This window comes from Crinia signifera, chromosome 3, assembly GCF_055691185.1.
Source record: "Crinia signifera chromosome 3, ASM5569118v1, whole genome shotgun sequence".
Lineage (NCBI taxonomy): Eukaryota > Metazoa > Chordata > Amphibia > Anura > Myobatrachidae > Crinia > Crinia signifera.
The window spans coordinates 302,343,033-302,366,138 of NC_139219.1; the positions used below are offsets into that span (position 1 = coordinate 302,343,033).

Genomic DNA, 23,106 nt, shown 5'->3' on the forward strand with positions numbered 1-23,106 from the left:
CTGCAAGGTCTCAGCCTGCCCCTGGGGGCAGCCCTGTCCCAGCCTCCCTCCTTATCCCTCCTTACACCTTTCTCCCCCCATGCATTACATCCCCAACCCCCCTCCCCATATCCACTCCCCTTGAGAAGTAGTAGTAGTACTGCATCTTAGAGCAAACAAGAAGAACTGCTAGTTATAGAAGAGGGGAGGTGGGGGAGTCCTGTCTGAGTAGGGCAGGGGGAGGGGAGGCACTCAGCAACAGGAGACAGCAGCAGCAGCAGCAGCAGCAGCATCTAGGCAGCCAGAAGCTCCGCTCACCTCTGTACACACAAATATCTCTGGCAGCAGTCCGGGCAGGACACCCCAGAGGTGAGTGCATAAATGCGGAATTCTTTATTATCAATGACTTATATAGCACCAGCATATGCTATTGCACTGTACTGGGAGCACCAGGTGCTGTCCATGCTGGAGGTGGGTGCACAACTACCGGCACTCCTGGCATTGCACGCTCTGCTGTGTGTGCTGGCAGCTGCCCTTAGGGCGATGAGGTTACTGGGTGTACTGGCCATAGAGGTATGTGCTGGGAGACCAGTCCACACACGCAGCCAGCGCTGGGTAGTCTGCGGCACTTTGTTATAAAGTAACTCCTGTCATGTGTTATAGAGCGCCGCAGCTCATGTACTCAGTGGCTGGGTGTCACTGTCACAGCATGTGTGTTATTGCAGATCATGTCGTGGATGTATGATTACTTGTTTATGGCAGTACTCATTTTGAAAATAATAAATACACAGAATATTTACTTTAACTATATAACTATCTAATAACTATTTCATATCTATTTATCTATCTATCTATCTATTTCATATGTATTTATTATAATCCCACTCTTTACTAATAACTGTTTCATATCTAGCTAATTATAACTATCTGGGGATTTCCTTATCTTTGCGGCCACCGCTATGCCAGTTGCGTTAGTCGATACTTAACCGCTACGTAAGGATTTTCGGCAAGGGAACCGCACCACCGCCCTGGGTCTACGCCACCCCCCTGTGTCCATGCCACCCTCCTGTGTCCACGCCACCATCTATTATCTTTAGTTAAGTAGTTAAGTTGTGGCGAGCGAAGCGGAGAAAGACGATGGTGCTTATCAGCACCATTACGTAAGTTCAGTTGCATAAGCGGTGGCCACAAAGATGAGGAAGTACCCTATCTATCTATCTATCTATCTATTTCCTATCTACAACTATTTCATATCTAATAACTATATATTTAATATCAATCTATCTATCTAGTGAATTATAGCTATTTTATAACCATCTATCTATTTATCAATCATCTATCTTATAACCCTTTCATATCTGTCTGTCTGTATATCTATCCATAATCCCTCTCTCTACTAATACCTGTTTCATATCTATAATTATAATTAATTCATATCTAGCTAATTCTATCTATCTAACTAATAACTATTTCATATCTATCTATTTAATTACTCTATCTATCTATCTATCTATCTATCTATCTATCTATCTATCTATCTATCTATCTATTGTGCACACATATTCCGCAGCGCTTTACAGAGAATAGTTGAACATTCACATCAGTCCCTGCCTCAGTGGAGCTTACAATCTATATTCCCTACCACATGTACACACACACACACACACACACACACACACACACAAACACAAACCCGGAGGAAACCCACGCAAGCACGGGGAGAATATACAAACTCCGCCATTTAGAGCCATGGTGGGGATCGAACCCATGACCTCAGTGCTGTGAGGCAGTAATGCTATCCATTACACCAGCTGTACTGCCCACTATCTATCTATAGTTATCTAATAACTATCTATTTCATATCTATCTATCTATCTGTCTGTCTGTCTGTCTGTCTGTCTGTCTGTCTGTCTGTCTGTCTGTCTGTCTATCTATCTATCTATCTATCTATCTATCTATCTTCTAAGAGAAGAAAGTGGATCATTAGGCGCTGACACTAGCTGCTGACCACGAAGGGTGTGTGAGGTCCCTCAATAAATACAATTGGAAAAAAGAGGATTATGGACAGCACTGAATAATACAACACTGTTTAAAAATGTAATCAATAATACTGTATATGGTTAAAAAGTAAAGTATAATAAACAAACAAATAATAACAATTATCTTTGTGCACATAGAAATCAATACGAGACCATATTTGGCGTATTCAATTCCTGCTAGGGAAAGTGGGGACGCGCTGAGCAGCATTTATAAGGGAAAGCTGCAGGAAATCGTCAGGTGGCCAATCGCATAGACAGTATACAGGAGAGGGATGGTATAATAACCTGTATGAGTAGTCCTGGATAATAGCCCAGCTGGAGGTGAAAAGCAATCTGTCTTTGTGTGTCCGTGTTTTAGAAAGGCCTCCTCGCAATAGTGGCGGCGCGATGACGGTATTAAAGTGAGCTTTCTCCCAGGGTGCTGGACCGGATTTAGGTCTGTTGTACGCTCAACGCTCTTCAGTGTAGCTTAAGGGCCCCATACATCAGCAATTAATTGTGACAATTTTCAGATATGGAGATGATTGCCACAATTAATTTTAGATGTGTGGGCTCCCCCTTTTAACAATCCCAATCAAAATCGCCAATCGATTGCTTAATCAAGTTTTTAAACATGTTTAATAATCTGGTATTAGCTGCAGATCTTTTTTATATGTGTGGGCATTCCCAATTCGTCTTCTTCATCTATTGACATTATGAACAGCTGAAATGACAATCGATTGGGCAATTTCCAGATATGAAGGTGTAATCTTTAGATGGAAAAATCTGCCGATCACTGAAATAAATCTGTAATGTGTGGGCAAGTCAGATAGATTGTAAAATCCATTTATCTGGCCAAAAAATCCCTGTATCTGAAAATCCATAAATTGTGATTGCTGATGTATGGGGCCCATTACACCTTCTTCAGGTGCTGGATGGTTTGGGGGTCTCTGGGGCCTTTTATATATATACCCCTTTGATTAGAGTAATGGGGTGAAATGTAATAGGATGAGAGATTCAGAAAGTGAGAGATTTGCTAAGAAATCTCCAGTTTTTTTAAAGCGGCAATCATTTACACTTCAAAAAGTTTTGCAGTGTAAATGATTACCGCTTTAAAAAAACCTGGAGATTTCTTACCAAATCTCTCACTTTCTGCATTTCTCATCCTATTACATTTCACCCATGGTTGTACAATTACCAATATACAATAAAAGGTCCATAATGATATAAACACAAATGATATGCATAGGAGACAGTGGGGTCGATCCTATTAGTTGTGGATAATTCACTCTCGTGAATCATCACGGCATCGGGAGCACTTTACAGCGGACTGAATTCGCTTAAAAGTGCTCACACCTCCATAGGGGTGCAAGCAATTTTAAGCAAATTCGGCCCAGCGAAGGGTGCGAGATCGGCTTCATTCGGGTGCCATTTCCAGCGTTTAACCAGCACTCGAACGGCACCTCACACCCTTCGACCCTAATAAAGAGTGGAAAATTGCATGTATATCTCCCTAGTGTATGGGCACTTTATGCCTCTGTTGCCATTGATGCTAATGGAAATGTAGGTAAACAGAAGAGCACCTGAGACAACAGCTATAGATGTACGGTGCAGCAACTACAGCTACAAGGTCTGCCGTTGTACTCTATGTGAATCAGCGCAGTGAATATACTCTTACAACGGGCTGATTGTGTTATGTTCAGACAGCGATTTAGGTGTCAACTCAAACATGCGAGTAAGCAATTCCCTCTATGTAATGTTAATAAAGTTTTATTCACAGAAGCACAGTATCAATCCTCTGACAGTGGTTTCGGTTACCCAATGCTTATGCTCCATGCAGTGGGCGTCGACCAATTGACTGTCTATCTCGATACTGTACATCTATCACCTGAAACCACACTGGATGTAGTGAATACATCAGTGTCCTTGCAATGTGCTATAATAATTAAGCACATGATGCTGATCCTGTGTCTATATATCACATTAATACACTGTACCTGTGGGACAGGATTGTGTCGCGCACTTTGATTGGCAAGAGGGCGAATCTGTCTATCCTAATCTACCAGGTATCGACCCTCCTATAAAGTAGCAATGTATCATTTCAATGCGGATTCGGCAGCCTGATGCCTAGAGGAAGGGGGGTTTCAGGGAGTGCACCCCAAGGATTTCCCCTGGACCCCTGTGGGCCAGGAGTGCTGGATGTTGGCCCAGCAGTCAAGATCCCGCCGGTCAGTTTACCGGCATCAGAATCCCTACTGTTAAATGCCCGACAGTTGGGATCCCAACTTTTCTCCCTTGTGGGGGTCCACGACCCCCCTGGAAAGAGAATAGAACATGTGGCAAACCCAGTGAGCCAATGAGCCCGCAAGGGGCTTCTTTGCACTTGCCCCCCTATCGGAATCCCAACTGTCGGTCCGTTATACCACACCCTGGGCCGCTACAAGCCTGCCTGGCCCCGATAAAGTGCTATTGTTACATTCATGTTATTAGGAAGAATACAACATACCCCTACCCCTGTCTTGTATGGGAAGCAAACCACAACCATATCCAGTTACATCTGTGAAGGGATACCGCTAATGTTTTATATTCATAACCCCGGAACTTTTACGATTAATTGTATTACTTCCAGTCTGTATTCCCTCTGCAGGGCAGTGCTGTGCTATTTGTGTATATACAGTATATATATATATATATATATATATATAGACACAGCACATGGGTAGCAGCAATGATGAGGACGCTGCATGTGCAGGAGAATGGCACCAAGTACAGAGGCAGGGAATTGTCCCTCATAAAGAGAGAGAGGAAGAATGCCCACCCATTGTGTCACATGTATTGCTGTCTCATTGTCTGTACTTGTACTTTCATCAGTGTATTGTCCTTGCTTTTATGGGGCATGCATATATTAGTGTGCGAGAGAATTGGAAAGTACAGGCTGCCCGTCTGTGTTCTCAAAGGGAACGCCCAGCGTTTTCAGGAGGATGCCCACAAAATACTAGGCCTTCCCCTGCTCTGGCCTCCCTCCCTCCCCTACCCGTGTAAACACCGTGACGAATGTGATCATTGACAAAGGGGTTCGCACTGCAGCCCTGCACATGTGTATACAGGCCCCTACGCATGCACAGAGCCGTACTGTCGGTCCCCGCAGCAAATTTACTAATGAATCGGGCCCTATGTTCGGATCCTCTGTATATGGCACAATTCAGCACAGGTTTCGTTGTAGAAACCTTGGGCGCCTTGCATTCCACCCGTGGGTATGTGTGCCAGGTATGTGCTGACCTTTCCCCTTTTTGCACTTCTGCATAAAAGATGACAATATAAATTTTCTATCTCCTTGATAATAGGACCAGTAGAGAACGCTAAGCGCTCATGTGAATCCCATGCTCCAATCAGTATCCTCAAAGTTAGACAGATGTTGATTTAATGTATGTTTTTTTCAGGTATGGGTAAAAACCGGACCAGGACAAGACCCCGGACCGCCGGACCGGATATCAAACTCTGCATTTTGGAGCTTGTAGTGTCTGGTCCGGGGGGTGTCCTGTCCGGGAGGCTGCCTGTGACACCTGTCACTAGGGAGAGGAGGGGGGGAATAAATCCTCCCGGTATGGTCCGGACATGTAGCAAAAACCAGACGGTCCAGACCACAAGGGGAGGCTGTAATCTCCCCTTTCCCATGTCCCTGGTGATAGCTATCACAGGGAACCCTCCGGACTACACACCCCACGGATCGGACACTACAAGCTCCGGACTGCATATCTTGATGTCCGGCCCGGCGGTCCGGGTCTAGTCCGGGCCCGGTTTTTACATAGTCCTGTTTTTTCTTTTTTTCCATCATTGTTTTTCTGTTATTTATCATGCTTTCAGTGCTATAGATTAGGGAACAGCTGGCCTTGTATGTGGCTAGAGGCTTCTATTGGTACTCTATTGGGCTGATTTATGTTTGGCGGTATAACCGGATAAGTCTTAACGTTCCGTCCTCAACACCTAATAACCATCCACCCAGTGTGTTAATTTCCTGTGTGCTCTGCTGAGAACACTTAATCCACGCCGCCCGTGTGGGGGCTCTGCAGTCACTTGTGCAGCAGGTAGTGACATCCAGATTATACACACGACCAAGGCAATATCAGAATGTGTGCATGTGCTCATCTGGTGTCCCCAGCTTATAGACTGTTTCTCCTACCACACTCTTATACATACTTGCAATATTTCCCCTGGCCTCTAAATTGTAAATCCGTACGTTTAAATTATTAGTGAGATTTATGATGTTGGGCCAAAAATAAGAACATTTCCAGACCTGAATGTTCCACCTTGCCTGCCCTCTTATCACCAAGTTCTGTCTGCACATCATAGAAAAGAGCGGAGCGTTACGTGCTTACAGTTGGTCTCGGCCTAACGTTTGATACCCGTGTTCCAGGTTTCCAAAATCTCCTTGAGTTTTCCATATTTTCCACATTTTACCCATATCATTTCTGCCCACACTCTCTCCTGTCCCCCCCGCTCTTCCTCTGATTGTTGCTTCAACTCTACTCTGGCTTCCTCCTCTTATGCCTGTCCCCACAGTTTCTCTTGTTCCACCCCTCCTCAGGGGTGCTGGATGACCTCCCAAATGTCGGGATTCTGACGGTCACAATACCGACATCGGAATTCCAACTTTTAAATGCCCAACACTCGGGATCTTGGCTAACAGGGACTATTCTCCATCGCGGGGGTCCCGCAAGGGGCTTCTTACTTCTATGTCTCACTGTAAAAATAATAGATAATAATTATGGAAACAGCCAGCGCTAGGGACACACACTGGCAGCACGGATGGTGTAGTGGTTAGCATTACTGCCTCACAAGGCTGAGGTCATGGGTTCCATTCCCACCATGGCCCTAACTGTGCAGAGTTTGTATATTCTCACCGTGCTTGCCTGGATTTCCTCTGGGTACTCCGATTTCATCCCACAATCCAAAAATATACTGGTAGGTTAGCTGGCTCCCAACCAAAAAAATAAGTGTGGATTATACAAATAACTGTGTGCTTCACTCATGTCCTTCCTGCTTTATAATCAGATTTAATTGCACTAGCTTGAAATATATGTTTAAAATGCTGCTGATATATTATTCCGGATAGGTGTTTTTTTTTTTTTTATTAAAATGTTTAATTTTACTGAGATAAAGTTCATGTGCAGCTCTTTTGAAGTTTACAGGATCACAGAGATGTTGGCACTCAAAGCGTTAAGGTGCCCATACACTAGTAAGATTTATCTTCAGATCTGGCTGGTTGGAACAAAAACATGGTTATGGATGAGTGACAGTTTGTCAGTTTTCCAGCATTTCCAAGCAAATGGTTAACTGTCATTTGCTCTCATCCATAACAGGTTTTTGTTCCAACCAGCCAGATCTGAAGATAAATCTGCTTGTGTATGGCCACCTTAAGACTGATAAAGTGGAGAGTCATAAACTACCAATCAACCAGCTCCTGTCATTTTTTAAATGACTGATATGAACTGATTGGCTGCCACTTTCAAGGCTTAGAACATCTGGCCCCCAATCAGCTCTAGCTAACATTTATCAAGTACATCCTATAATATGCTTGGTTGCTATGGACACTTCCCCACTCATTTTATAAGGTTCGTTACCTCTTCCCCTAAGGTCAGTCATTCGACAGTCATCCGAGAGTATTTAAAAGAACGTTATTATGGTTATATAATAGTAGTATGAGGGGGATGAGAAAGCTGTAACAAAATAGTGGCCAAATTATAAATACAACAGTAAAATTCTTTGGCAGTAGATAAAAGTCCAATTAATTAAAAAATACACAAATAAAAAAACCTCTAAAAAATTGCCTTCAAAATTAGAGGTAAATCATTAATGTCCCTTTAAAAAGACATTTGGGCTGGTTTCCCTGTCTGAAGGTCGCTACAGTTCGGTATCTCCCAGAGTTGTAGTAACTTTCCTGGTAGACGTAAATAGGGAAGCAGTATTGTCATTCACAGACCCAGTGGCCTTGGGCCCTATTCACACGCTACTCCTCCCATGTCCTGGTAATTGACTGTTACAACCAAGAGCTGACTATTAAAGTGCTACCGAGGGAACACGAAGGTGCTGGAGTCTCAGCCTTTATTTCCTCTTTTTTGAAACATGCGTTTTTGATCCTTTGTTCGCAGCCTTAGACAGGGAAGTGTCAATTGTCAGGCTTGTGTCTTGGCTATTGTACAGGCCACCTCTGCTCAATGTCTCCCCGCAGAATTGCAGCTACCTGTTCTCCAGTGTGTTCCACACAAGCTGGCTGCTCCTTTGATGCTGTTGTGTTAAACATCCTCTGCAAGGGTTATGTGATGGCTTTTGAAGCCAACACTTGGTTTCAATCACTGTGACTGGTTAATGTGAGTTAAAAGACTGCTTATTTAGATGGCTGTGTTGCTGTAAAACCCGGCCATACGTCGCCTGCACCGGCCTTCTTGTAACTTCAGTTTTGAAATGCACATTTGCAAGTTTTAATTAAACCATTATTCCAATCATTTTGAACATTCATATCCGTCCCTGCACCAGGTGAGCTTACAATCTATGGAGCAGATGTATTAAGCCTGGTAACATGATAAAGCGGTGATAAAGTGGAAGGTGATAATGCACCAGCCAATCAACTCCTAATTGTCATTTTTCAAACACAACTGATTGGCTGGTGTATTATCACCGTACACATTATCACCACTTTATCACTTTACCACATTTACGTGCACACATAGACATTCTAGGGTTAATTTTGTTGGGAGCCAATGAACCTACCAGTATATTTTTGGATTGTGGGAGCAAATCGGAGTACCCCGAGAAAACCCAAACTCCTTTCATGAATTATATATAAAAGGGCACACACAACACTAGAAGTCAGTAAGAACAAAGAGAACATTGCTGTCAAAGTAGGAACACTGGACCCAAAAGATGTTGCCCCATCAACCAATCAGCTTCTAGATCATTTATTATGTACATGCTACAAAATATTACCTACAAGCTGATTGGTTTCAGGCAATTTCTTGGCATACACCTTTAGAAGGTGCGTGATATAGTGCCTGATTCAGAGTGTTCGGAGCCCAGCGAACAGGTAAATGCTGACCCTCCGAGCTCCACCCCCGCCCTGCTGTGCTCCACCCCCGCCCCACTGAGCTCCACCCCCGCCCCTGTGCACTCACAGAAAATGCCAGCATTCCAACCCCAAACGCCCGGCACCTGCCAATCATCTTGTCTACGGCCAGTGAAGTCTAGCCTTCGGATGGTCCATATGCAGGATGACAGTGTGCATGCACACTGTGGACCATGCGCATGTGCGGCCTTTCGTTTATCCGATGTCTACGGGTCTGAATCGGAACCATAGTCTTAATACTGAAGGCTATGCCCCTGGTTCCAGAATTTCTTCCATTGACTGTTCTAGCAATGTTCTCCTCGTTCTTACTGACTACTTACTGACTACTGTTGATATCAGTGCTATCTGTGCCCCGCATCCTTTTATATTTCATTCATGAAAGGGAAGATAAAAGCAGTCGGGTAGGGGGAGGGGTGGGGGCTTGGTGGCACTGGACTGTTACAGCTGTATAACTTATAGAAGTTTCCTTTATTACTCAGATTGCTTTTTGTCTTCCGTCTGTGCGATTGCTGTAAAACAAAGTTGCTTATATTCGCTGCCCTAGGATATTACACAATACTGTGACTGTGCTCTATGCTCAGGCAATAACAGGAAGCAAATCTTGGTAATATTGTGCCGAAATAGCCAGTTGAGAACAATTGATTGTTTATCATGTTGACAGCTTTGGCATTATTATATATTTAGCTGATTTAAACAACATAAACATTAAGTTGGCCATTTGTGTTGAAGATGCTAATACAGGAGGGAGTAATAGCAGTTAATGCTGGTTATAGATAACATACTTCATTCTTTGTGTAAGATGTAACTCAATACGTAAAGAGAGGAGTTACTCTGTAGTAGAACACTGGCAAATCTGCAATGATATGTATTCTAGGTAATTGCCCACTTACATCTATCTATGCAGCAATTCTGGACCCGGGCAGAACCACTGATCGGATCCGCCAATTGACGTTCCGGTCAGCCAAAAATGCCCGAATTGTCAATTCCGACTGTTTTCAGTTGGGATTGAGGAATCAGGATTTTTAAACCTGTTTAATGTTCGCCGTTCACATACCTGACCGTCGGGGAATTGGGCTGGCCCGACAGCCATGACCCTGTCCCGTTCTCTGGCTGCTCGGCGCTGATTCCGCAAGCGGGATTCAATTTCTCGCCTGCCAAGCGCCAAGAAGGGGGGCGTGGCCGCGAGAAACAGACAGAAGTCGGTGAGCTGCGTCCGGGAGCTCGTCAATTCCCAGCCGTTCCGTACGCGACTGCCCGTATAGTCTGGCACGTTCTGCCGTGAACCCTGTTCAATGCTGTTGGGGAAGACAGGGAGGCGGGAGATTGAATATCCCCCAAAGACACGTTTCATCTATATCTTCAACTGAGTCCGGGCCACTGCAGCGTGACCTTTGGTAAAATCCGACATAGCTCCACTGCATCCGACATAGCTCCACTGCATCCGACATAGCTCCACTGTATCTGATATAGATCCATATGGTCTCAAATCACTCCAGCTGTGTCCAACATAGCTCCACTGCGTCTGCCATAGCTCCACTGCATCTGCCATAGCTCGACTGCATCCGACATAGCTCGACTACATCCGACATAGCTCCACTACATCCGACATAGCTCCACTGCATCCGACATAGCTCCACTGCATCTGACATAGCTCCACTGCATAGCTCCACTACATCTGACATAGCTCCACTGCATCCAACATAGCTCCACTGCATCCGAAATACCTCCACTGCATAGCTCCACTACATCCGACATAGCGCCACTGCATCCGACATAGCTCCACTGCATCCGACATAGCTCCACTGCATCTGACATAGCTCCACTGCATCCAACATAGCTCCACTGCATCTGACATAGCTCAACTGCATAGCTCCACTAGATCCGACATAGCGCCACTGCATCCGACATAGCTCCACTGTGTCGATATAGATCCACATTGTCTGAAATCACTCTAGCTGTGTCCAACATAATTCCACTGCATCTGACATAGCTGAACTGTGTCCATCGTCCAGCTACTGAGTTCGACATTGCTCCACTGCTTCCAACATAGCTCCGCTACTTCTGACATAGCACCATTGCATCTGACATAGCTCCACTGCATCTGAAATAGCTCCACTGCTTCCAACATAATTCTACTGCTTCCAACTTAGCTCCACTGCTATATCTAAACTGTGTCTGACACAGCTCCACTTTGTCTGACATTGTTCAAGCTTCATCCGACATTGCTCCAGCTGCTTCCGACAACACTCCACTCCGTCCGACATCACCCCTGCTGCATCCGACTTAGGACCACAATTACTAATTCGCTCCTCTCATATAAGGGTGCATTCAAGTAGGATGGATTTTCTTTGTACACAATGGTAAAATATAAGTTTTCACTCTCCTATTCTGAAGTAGTCTTGACCTTTGAACCTCATTACACCCTCTGCAGGCTTTTTATAAAAAATAAATAAAAAGAACCCTTTCTTTTGTTAGCACATAGTTTGTATTTTGCTGCCACTTGGCTTGTCCGCCACAAAGACAGTGTGGGAACGGTAGCCGTGGCCAGACTGGTGAAGGCTCTTGACATGTCTGATGTTCCCTGAATGCTTTATGTGAGAGGTCACGGGTCACGCTATAGAAAAGTCTGGATATCAGAAAAAGAAGCACATGAGAGATTTCCAATGGATCCTTTGTCCGCAGTGGTCACTTGTCATGACCTATGCCTGCGGACCTGAAAGACATAAGCAGCTATCTCACCACGTTCCTTGCCCCCTGCCAAGCAAGAGGCCTCCTGGCAGCACAGTATGGAAGAGGATGAGAAAAACAAAGTTCCCTGTACATTGATTTCAGTCAGGGGGAGCACAGGTAGAATCCCCATTAAATGCCACATTTATTATCGCAGTATTAGTCTGATTTGATTCTGTGCGTCGTGTTGGAGAATTCCTGGTAATTTTTAATTACAGGTTGAGTATCCCTTATTAATATGCTCAGGACCAGAAACCTATTGGATAACGGATTATTCCATATTTCAGAATATTTTTAGATTTGAATGAGGTATCTATGTTGAATATACACATCATATATTACATATCATGTCCCCAGTAGTGCCAGTTACAGATGTCCCCAGTACTGTCCGTTACATATCATGTCCCCAGTAGTGCCAGTTACAGATGTATCCAGTACTGTCAGTTACATATCATGTCCCCAGTAGTGCCAGTTACAGATGTCCCCAGTACTGTCCATTACATATCATGTCCCCAGTAGTGCCAGTTACAGATGTATCCAGTACTGTCCGTTACATATCATGTCCCCAGTAGTGCCAGTTACAGATGTCCCCAGTAGTGCCAGTTACAGATGTCCTCAGTAGTGCCAGTTACATATCATGTCCCCAGTAGTGCCAGTTACAGATGTATCCAGTATTGTCAGTTACATATCATGTCCCCAGTTGTGCCAGTTACAGATGTCCCCAATACTGTCCATTACATATCATGTCCCCAGTAGTGCCAGTTACAGATGTCCCCAGTAGTGCCAGTTACAGATGTCCCCAGTAGTGCCAGTTACAGATGTCCCCAGTAGTGCCAGTTACAGATGTCCTCAGTAGTGCCAGTTACATATCATGTCCCCAGTAGTGCCAGTTACAGATGTATCCAGTATTGTCAGTTACATATCATGTCCCCAGTTGTGCCAGTTACAGATGTCCCCAGTACTGTCCATTACATATCATGTCCCCAGTAGTGCCAGTTACAGATGTCCCCAGTAGTGCCAGTTACAGATGTCCCCAGTAGTGCCAGTTACAGATGTCCCCAGTAGTGCCAGTTACAGATGTCCCCAGTAGTGCCAGTTACAGATGTCTCCATTACTGTCCGCTAAATATCATGTCCCCAGTACGCTTCCCCATGCAAACGCTGGGCCTTCCCATGTAAATGCGGCCGTAACGCAGTGTGCCGGGGGAGGGCGGCTGATGTCACATGACAGCCGCCTTCCCTGTTTTCGTCCGGATCCCAGGATAAATCATTTGACCATCAAATGACCTCTCCTGCTGCGGGCACATACAAGGGGATGTGTTTTCATAACACATCCCCTCACATGGTTGCCAGGGGATACGGTGGCGTAGGAGTGGGTGCTTTTTTGGCGGGGTGGGCACTCTTTGACTCGGTAAGTTGCAAACCTCGCAGCTTACCAACTCAACCAGAATCAGGCCCATTGACCCCAAAGGACAGTTACATTTTCTAATGCTTATAAAAATTGAAGTGAGGTGAGGTTGCCTATAGCAACCAATAAAAATTTCTCATTTCTTTATTGCATCCTACAAAATGATAGACAGAATCTGATTGGTTTCTGAAATAATAATAGGTTTAATAAATACCAATAAGGCATGTTATAAGGCCCCTGTCATTATCCACTCCTCCTCCTCCTCCTTCTAATACAGGCAGTAGCCCGCAGCACGTCCGATCTGTGCAGCCTCTTTAATTAATGCATGTATAAGAGGGTAGGAGGAGATATGTAAGCAGAGGCATCCGAGCATTAGATTCCATCTCTAGGGGCTTGTACCATTACTGAACCTGGAGGAAAGGTTGTTTTAATTGTCATGCTAATGCTTCCTTCAGCTTGTTTGGGGTAAAAGCACCAGGCCAAGGAATCACATTACATTTGGAAGGGATCTAACTGTTAGTTCCCACGTCTCAATTAGAGGCCAACGTCTGCTGTCTCAGTCCCCGAGGCCCAGATTAGACTGACCCCATTCTCGCCTCTGGGGTCAGCAGTGCTGCTTAGTAAGCAGATCAGAGCATTGATCATTGGTTCTGGCTGACCATCTATTCTGGTTCGCAGTCCCGGAGGTGTTAAGCCGCGCATTGTGCTAATAATATGCTTAATATTTTATTTGGTTTGCTCATGTGAGGGTTAATAACATAAAAGGATAACATTATCTGAAGGGACAGAATTGGGCAGAATTGGCATTCAGTAACATCATTTCTTGGCCTGGGAGCTTTCTTAAAAAGAAATGATAATTATAAGCCAAAGTAATAATAATAATTTTCCAGGTTAACCACATTGACATCATGAATGTTGACTTTATCAGTGTCGACATTGTCACTGTTGATTTCATGATGACATCCGCCTTCTATTTCCCAAGGTAATGGGCTGTTCATTTTAAAAGTTCATTGTGCGAGCCTTCCGGTTGATTGGCCGCACTGCAGGTTGCCAATCACAAGATGGTGTCCATCTTATGCAGTATCATCTCTTTGATATCATCAAGAGACTCTGCCATTGTGAGGCCTTGCAATGTCTTCAGTCTGTTCCATATAGACCCTAGTTCCGAGTTGCCTACCCTCCCGCATACTGCAGGAGACCCCCATTTTTGCTATAAATCTCCTGCTGCCCTGCATTGATTATCTTAACCCCCGGATTCTCCATGGACACAGTATTGGTGTACCGCATCCTCTTGCATCCTATTGCTTAGCGATGTTGCCAGCCGCTATTTGATGATCAAAGCGGCATACACACCTTCCAAATGGCCTGATTTAAGTGGTTTAGAGGGAATATTCAATCCATGATCATGGCTGTCGATCCCTCCCGACAGCCATGATCCTGGCCCATTTGCGTTTCGATCAACAGCTGAATGACAGACGGGATTCAATGTCCCACCTGCCGATTGGCGCAAGGGGGCAAAAATGGCATGGATTGTCGATCTGAGGCCGGGATCACGACAATCCATGGCCGTTATCGGCAGAACGGCCCGGCAACTTCTAAAGTCAGGCTCATTCTGCTGTGATCCCTCTTCAATGCTGTCGGTAAAGACAGCACTGAGAGAGGACCCGCTGCTATTTCCCCGTCGGCAATAGCCGCGGCACATTGAATACCCCCCTTATTCTTAATCAGGGGGTGTCCTGTGGATCAGACAGGTGCAGTGGCGGAACTAGAGAGTTGTGGGCCCAGGTGCAAAAAATGCTTTGCCCCCCCCCCCCCCCCCCTCACCCAAACACACAAAAAAGCACCATATTTATTTTTGTTTTATTCAAATTTCAAGAATTATAAGTATAAATAAATACCATAAAAACTTTGAACAACTCCCCTTCCCCATAACAAAACTTCAAAAACATCCTGTGCTTACATCTCCTACAAATAATTTCAAAAAATAAATGTATGTCCATTTTAAAAGAACGGTGCAAATACACATCTGAGATGAAGTGGGATATAAGAAACACCCTAAACTAAGTTCTTCATGTTGTAAACAAAAGATACGCTCCTCAGTGTGCTTTAAGTGCTCATTGTTCAGCAGGAACTGCAATGAAATTCAAACAAATTCAGCCCCAGAGCGAAAAGAAAACCTGAAGTTCAAAACCTGCTGATCCAGAAGTCAATCCTTAGTTTTCTACTCAAAACTATGTCTGGAAATTCATCTTTCTGGCTTTTCGTTCAGCAAATTCATCAATGATCTTTTCCAGTTGTATTTTCTTAGCCCTCTCATTTTCAATGGACAATATTGCTAATCCTTGTAGCCTTTCTTGTCCCATTGTGCTGCGTAGGTAGTTCTTAATTAGTTTTAGCTTTGAGAAGGAACGTTCAGCAGTCGCTACGGTTACTGGGATGGACAGAAATAAAATAATTGCTGTACATACTTCTGAAAAACTTGAGGCTAAAAAACTATTATGAACTATAAGTAGCTTTGCCAAGTCTTCCACTGTAGCTAATTTTGATATGTCTGCTTTTAAACATGCCCTAAATGCAAGCAATTGTCCTGGGAAAGAACTAGAAAAGTCCTTGGAGAAATGTTTCACTAAGTTTTCAACATCTTTATAGAGCTCGTCATCTGCTGCTGTCACAAGTGTATTAGGTAGAATGGCTTTAAACTTTTGGACCGTGGCATTCAGACTTTGAAAGCGATTTGACATTTGGGCCACAAGTATATCCAAACAACCATAGAAAACGTTCACTTTAAAGTATCTCTCAGTCTTATATTCAGTCTTTCATCCTCACATAACTCATCAAACTGTCTTTTTACGGTCTTTCCCCTTTTTGATGTAAACTTGACCTCCACACTCCACATTTGAGACATGTTGACTGCGATGTTTTTAGCTTTTTCAAAATTATTTCTAAATAACCTCAGTGACTCTGTCGCATTACTAATTAACTTTGCCGCATTTTCTAACTGAGTCTCTTTTGCTTGTATGCATTTAGAAACAGTATTGACAGTTTCCACAATCTTTTTTTGAAGCACGATCCGTAACACAAACTCAAAACACCCTAACATTTTCTTCAGACTAGAGGCTTCATTACATTCATCCTTGTTTTTGCTGATCAGGATTATTTTTGACAGAGCCTTCATTATGTCCTTATACCGGAATCTCAAAGCAGTAAGTGAGTCGTTCCTTGAAGACCAGCGTGTTGGACATAATTTTTTTAAAGTAATATCACTTCCAGTGTCGAAGAGAGATGCTAATTCAGATAACATGGCCCATCGTTTGATACTGTGCCCAAAGAAAGTGTACACTCTTTCCAGAACGTCGTAGAATTTTTTTACTTCAGGTATACCCTGAACACAAACATTATGTGCAAGATTCAGTTTGTGGGCAGCACAATGTACATATTCTGCACTAGGTTCCCTCCTAGAGATTCTAGCTTGCACTCCAGAATAAATTCCGCTCATATTTGCCGCACCATCATACCCTTGACCGCGACACTTTGCTAGATCCAAGCCTTTTCTTTCAATGGAGTTCACTATTTCTTTTTCAAGACCAGCAGCAGTTTGATCCGATATTTCATGAAACCCTAAAAAGGATTCCTTGATTTGAACATTAGTTATTAAGTTCAGTTCATTGGTTTCAACTTTCACATAACGAAATACTTGGCTAAGTTGGTCAGTTTTTGAAATATCCTGTGTTGTATCCATAATGATAGAGAAAAACGGTGCAGCTTTGATTTCTTCAACAATGTCATTCTCTATCCTTTTAGACAGAATTTCAATAAGCTCGTCTTGTATTTTATGACTTAAATAGCGAACTGAACCTTTGGGCATGCTTATTAGCTGCTTCAAAACAGGGTCATAATTTGCCAAGAGTTCAACAATTGACAGAAAATTCCCACTGTTAAGATTCCCTAAAATTTCCCTGTGCCCTCGGAAAGGGAGATTACACATCGCCAATGTTAATGTAACATTAATAAGACGATCTAATACTTGTCTCCAAAAGTTCTTAGCTTTTAGGATTTCTCTTTCATTTTCTTCATCGATAGTGCCATGCATTCGCCAGTGCTGAAAAACCATGCAAGCATTTAGGTGTTGTTGGGATTTTTCATGACTAATTATCCGATCAGTCAAATGACGCCAATCTCTTACGCCACTAACCCATGCTTCTTTATATGTGGTAGAGCTGCGGTCAGCAAACAGCCAACATGGCTCACAGTATGCACTGTCCAATTTTGGTGAATAACAAAGCCATGCACGGGGGATGACTACTCCAGCCTTGGTTATCATACTGTAATATTTTTTAGAAAAACATCTTTCTCCTTGTTTTTCATCTCTAGGAAAAAGCAATTCGGGCTTGCATGATCCCTGGGAAATGATGTATCTTTTTGTCTTACTATCTGTGATCTCTAAGGGAAAATCTGCACAATGTGGGATACTGAACAGTTTATTCTTGATTTTCCTCAACTGTATCATTTGTTTCAGATTCATGTTCACTTAATAAAGGATCACTCATGTCTACTTCACCAGTATCAGCCACATTTTCAAGCTCTTTCCTTGTTTCACAACTAGTACTTGCTGTAGTATCTTGCATCATTTCGGTACTTTCAACATTGGTACTCTTTGGGTCGCTGTCACAATCCTGCATTTCAACGCGTTGGAAAAAAGCGCTTATTTTCGGAAGTTTGGAACTCTTCTCTAATTCTTCCTTCATTTCCTTGCGCTTTTGCGCCCCACTTTTAGATTTAGCAGGCATTATTGTTGACAGGAGAAAGTAGTGGATAACAAGTTATCCACTGGTGTGGGGGGCGCAGGGGATATGGGTAGCTCTGCCAAGCTGCAGTGTAAGAAAAAAGGGGGTAGTAAGTCCCCAACTGGAAAGAAGAAAAAACGGAGTACACTGCGCTAAGTAAAGTTAAATGACAGTAAAAAATGTAATTGCATAACAATGAAAGATGATAATAATTACCGATAATGTGCCAATGGTAGGGTAAAAGTAGCAATTTTAATGAAAATCTTTAAAAAAATGAATAAAGATTTTTTTTTTTTTAAATAGTAATAATAAAAAAATGTGGTTTAAAAAGTCCAGTTCATACGGTACCGTATTTTTGTGACCATAGGTGTATGGGTCCGTTCCTATACAATGTCTTCCATTAGATGTAAATGGTTATGTCCGATGTGTCCAGATGGCAGGCACTTTGTGGAGAGGCAATCTCCTGGTGTATCACCTTATGTCCTGAATAGAGCAAGTATAAGCCTAAGATGAATGGCTTCAGGTGGTTTTGCCCAAGGTGCCGATGGAGTTCCCTGGTGTACGGGAGGGAGGTTGAATAAAGATGGAAGACTGGTCCGGATCCAAAGTAGTGGTCAATAGGGAGGTTTAGAACTGGACAGGGGTATTCCTGGTAGTCCACCATTATTGTTGACAGATCTATTGACATCAAGAATGGGGCAAAATGTAATCTAAGAAATTCATTGAATAATACAATGAGCAGGACTGTATTAAGATACTGAAACCAGATGAGGCACTCTGATCTACAATAAAGGGCATAGTGTGATAGTGTTTCCACCCCAAAAATATTTCCAGGATCAGGCCCTATCTCACACAGGATGCTACATGCACCCTCACCCACTCACTAATTACTGTATATCCAGATTGGACTACTGTAACCTCCTCTTTTCTGGCCTTCCTGACACCTGCTTCTTTCTACTCCAATCTATCCTCAATCTTGCTGCCCGTCTCATCTTCCTCTCCAAACATACTACAGTATGTCCACCTCTCCTCTCTTACACGCCCTACACTGGCTCCCCTTTGCCTTCAGAATACAATTCAAGCTCCTCACACTCACTTCTAAAGCCATCACCCATTCCTCTCCCATTTACATATCTGACCTTATCTCTCTATACACTCCCTCCTGCTCTCTCTGCTCCATAAATGCATGCCGCCTCTGCTGCCAACTGGAAATTCCCTCCCATTTATACCTCCAAGATTTTGGACATCCCTATCAGACTTTCTCCTCATGTGCTTTTTCCGGTACTTGTTTCCTAGCACGGCGCCCACGATTTAAATCTTATGGCATCTTATGCATTGTATCGCATTGCATGCCATATAGCCGCATGCAATGCGATTTTAAATTGTATAAGCACCCTAATGGGTGCTTTCAATGTTAAATGCACCCCCACTATCAACGCCAACCCGAAGCGGGGCAAGCACAGCGAGCCCGCGAGGGGCGGCAGTACACGTCCTCCGACCTTTTCATACCCCCACTATCCACATTGGCGTGGATTTGATTTTATATAGTGTGGCGAGTGCACGCGTATTACTTTACATGTATTCTGCATCCGCTCGCGCTCCGAGGGCTCGCTGCGCTTGCCACACTATATAAAATCAACTGCACACCGACATGGATAGTGGGGGTATGAAAAGGTCGGAGGACGCGTCCGCTTCGGGCTCGGTGGCTCGCTGCGCTTGCCACACTATATAAAATCAACTGCACACCGACATGGATAGTGGGGGTATGAAAAGGTCGGAGGACGCGTAACGCTGCGCTCACCACGCTTCGGTTTGGTGTTGATAGTGGGGGTGGAGTGGGGGTGTATTTAATATTGTAAGCACCCATTAGGGTGCTTATACAATTAAAAATCGTATAGGGGGGCCATTTAACATTGAAAGCACCCATTAGGGTGCTTATACAATTTAAAATCGTATCCCATCGCATTGTATGCCATATACTATGGTATACGATTTTAAATTGTATAAGATCGGATCCGATCGCGTCACATCGCATCGCATACCATATTTAGGCTTATGGTATACGATGCGATGGTCGCCGCTAGGAAACAAGTACCCTTTTCCTTCTCTTAGAATAAATATATACATATAAATATAGAGAAACCAAACTGTACGCCAGCAGCATCAGATTTTAGTAGGCAAAAAAGGTTTTATATAGGCATAATAAAGTGCATAGTGACAAAAAATTCACTCAGCGCCCATATTGCCAGCTATTTCTGCCCGTGTGTACACAGCTTAAGACAGAGTGCACCAGGATTGCGTACACTGTAACACCCATAACACATTATGCCACACATCATAATGCCCATTAAACATTTATACATTATGCCACACCATAATGCCCATTAAACATTAGGCCACACACCACAATACCCCTTGAACATAAATGTTGGTGCCCCCCGTACTTTATTGTGTATATATTAAATATATACTTGTAGCAGGACAGTGGCACTCCAACCAAAAAGAATGCAAGTCACAATGATATGCTTGTTACCTATTGCTGTGATCACACAAACACACACACATCGCATAGAAGTGGCACTCACGAATGAAATGAACACTATAGTGTGTATCACATAAATGTACAGAGTAATTGCTTTATTTATTAATATAAATACATAACTCTATTTCTGTGCCCCCTCTCATATTACATACATATACATACATATATATATATATATATATATATATATATATATATATATATATTTATTTATTAGTGGATGCGGCCTGGCACTCCCTCAACCAGTGTCTATAGGCCCTGGTATATATATATATTAGTGGATGTGGCCTGGCACTCCCTCAGCGAGTGTCTCTAGGCCCTGGTATATATATATATATAAATATATATATTTTTTATTTTTGGATGCGGCCTGGCACTCCCTCAGCCAGTGTCTATAGGCCCTGTTGCATATATATATATATATATATATATATACACACACACATACACACCATGGCCTATAGACACTGGCTGAGGGAGTGCCAGGCCGCATACAAAATATATATATACCAGGGCCTATAGACACTGGCTGAGGGTGTGCCAGGCTGCATCCAAAATATATATTTACCAGGGCCTATAGACACTGGCTGAGGGTGTACCAGGCCGCATCCAAAATATATATATACCAGGGCCTATAGACACTGGCTGAGGGTGTGCCAGACCGCATCCAAAATATATATATAACAGGGCCTATAGACACTGGCTGAGGGTGTGCCAGGCCGCATCCACTAATATATATATATATACCAGGGCCTATAGACACTGGCTGAGGGAATGCCAGACCGCATCCAAAATATATATATACCAGGACCTATAGACACTGGCTGAGGGTGTGCCAGACCGCATCCAAAATATATATATAACAGGGCCTATAGACACTGGCTGAGTGTGTACCAGGCCGCATCCAAAATATATATATACCAGGGCCTATAGACACTGGCTGAGGGTGTGCCAGACCGCATCCAAAATATATATATACCAGGGCCTATAGACACTGGCTGAGGGTGTGCCAGGCCGCATCCACTAATATATATATACCAGGGCCTATAGACACTGGCTGAGGGTGTGCCAGGCCGCATCCACTAATATATATATACCAGGGCCTATAGACACTGGCTGACGGAGTGCCTATAGGCCCTGGTATATATATATTTTGGATGCGGCCTGGCACACCCTCAGCCAGTGTCTATAGGCCCTGGTGTGTATATATATTTTTTTCCCACAGACTTGTACAGGGAATGGTTTGATTTATTAATATAAATATGACTTTTTCTGTGCCCCCTGATATTTTTAGCAGCAGCCTTGTGCAGTGCGGCCCCCAGCCCCTGTGTTTATCTGTGCTCAGCGTCAGCTGTGCGGCCCCCAGCCCCCCGTTTTTATAATATGTGCGGCCCCCAGCCCCCATTTTTATAATATGTGCGGCCCCCAGCCCCCGTTTTTATAATGTGTGCACTGCGGCACTGCAGCCCCCAGCCCGTTTGTATCTGTGCTCAGCCTCAGCCGTCAGCTGTGCGGCCCCCAGCCCCTGTTTTTATAATATTTGCGGCCCCCAGCCCCCGTTTTTATAATATTTGCGGCCCCCAGCCCCCGTTTTTATAATGTGTGCGCTTTGGCACTACAGCCCCCCAGCCCCTGTTTGTATCTGTGCTGCTTGTGCTCAGCCTCAGTCGTGCGGCCCCCAGCCCCCGTTTTTTTTTTATGTGTGCGGCCCCCCCAGCCCCCGTTTATGTGTGTGCTGCACTGCGGCCCCCAGCCCCCCGAAATTGTACTTACCTAGAGTCTGGGTGCCTGGTCCTGGTGCTGTCGCTCCTCCGCTCCGCCTGCATGCTCAGCCTCAGAGCAGAATAACTTCCTGTTTCTGCTCGGAGTCAGAGCAGCAACAGGCAGCCGTGCGATTGGCTGCCTGTTGCTAGGCTACCACAGTACACCAGTCCCAGGCCGGAATGACGTGCAGGCAGGGTGCTGCTGCTGCATCCATTCCTCCTGTATACCCCGGCGACTGAGACAACAAGCTGCTGCTACTGCCTGCCACTCAGCGACACCCGTGATCCCCGCGCTGCCCGCTAACACTGTCTCCTGGCTTTCCCCACATACGGCGCACCGCGCGCCGCACACTTAAAAAAAAAAGTTTAAATGTCATGCCGGGCAGACGGCGGCATCGGGCCCCTTTAACTGCTTGGGCCCCGGTGCACTGCACCGCCTGCACCGGCGGTAGTTCCGCCCCTGGACAGGTGCTTCTTCAGAGGTAGGTGAGCACAGGATTGTCGGGGTGTTTTTAGGGAAGCGAGATGGAGGCAGCCAACTTGGGGAGCTCTGCTATCTATATTAAAATTAATGACATGCAGTTTCCTAGTATTAGTATACAGCAATCACATTGTTAATAATCGCATATGCACTAACATATGTGATTATTAATGCAAAGGACAGCTCTTGGGATACGGAACTGCAAAATCTGTAGCGCTGCTTGTTATGACTAGATATATTACAACCAGCAGGACCCCGTGATCTTCCGGCCTGCAGGCCCCCATC

At 44.2% G+C, this 23,106-nt stretch overlaps 1 protein-coding gene across 1 annotated transcript in view; it reads left to right on the forward strand.

The window, feature by feature from the left end:
* The first annotated feature begins 247 nt into the window (after nt 1-247).
* The window catches only part of GREB1 (growth regulating estrogen receptor binding 1), a 125,659-nt gene continuing 102,800 nt past the window's right edge, over nt 248-23,106 (forward strand). Inside the window, exon 1 of the mRNA XM_083178557.1 lies at nt 248-348. The gene's annotated coding sequence lies outside the window, so the exon portion shown is untranslated. The remainder of the gene's footprint in view (nt 349-23,106) is intronic.